Below are 290 nucleotides of genomic sequence, written 5' to 3'. Positions count from 1 at the left end.
GTTTCCGTAGTGTAGTGGTTATCACGTTCGCCTCACACGCGAAAGGTCCCCGGTTCGAAACCGGGCGGAAACAGCACGCACGTTTTTCCTTTTGTCAATTCTGTTCCAATCCTGTAATCCACCAATATAGCAGTGAAATCCCAGGCCTCCGGGGTCCGAGGCGAGTGGGAAGGACCCAGGCGCAGGCCCGAGTCGCCCAGCAGCTCGGCATCGCGCGCGCAGGAGGCGGACGATGGCGCCCTCTGGCGGCAGCGGCTGTCGGTGGCTGGGCCCCTCGAGAACAGTGAGAC

General features: G+C 62.1%; 1 non-coding gene across 1 annotated transcript; it reads left to right on the top strand.

Annotated features, from left to right (window-relative positions):
- On the top strand, window positions 1-73 carry TRNAV-CAC (transfer RNA valine (anticodon CAC)). Its single transcript has one exon. It is a non-coding gene; the product is annotated as a tRNA-Val (tRNA).
- The last annotated feature ends 217 nt before the right edge of the window (window positions 74-290 follow it).

The sequence above is a fragment of the Microcebus murinus genome, chromosome 2 (genome assembly GCF_040939455.1).
Source record: "Microcebus murinus isolate Inina chromosome 2, M.murinus_Inina_mat1.0, whole genome shotgun sequence".
Taxonomy (NCBI): Eukaryota; Metazoa; Chordata; class Mammalia; order Primates; family Cheirogaleidae; genus Microcebus; species Microcebus murinus.
The sequence above is the reverse complement of the archived record's forward strand: the minus strand, read 5'-3'. Positions and strand labels throughout refer to the sequence as shown.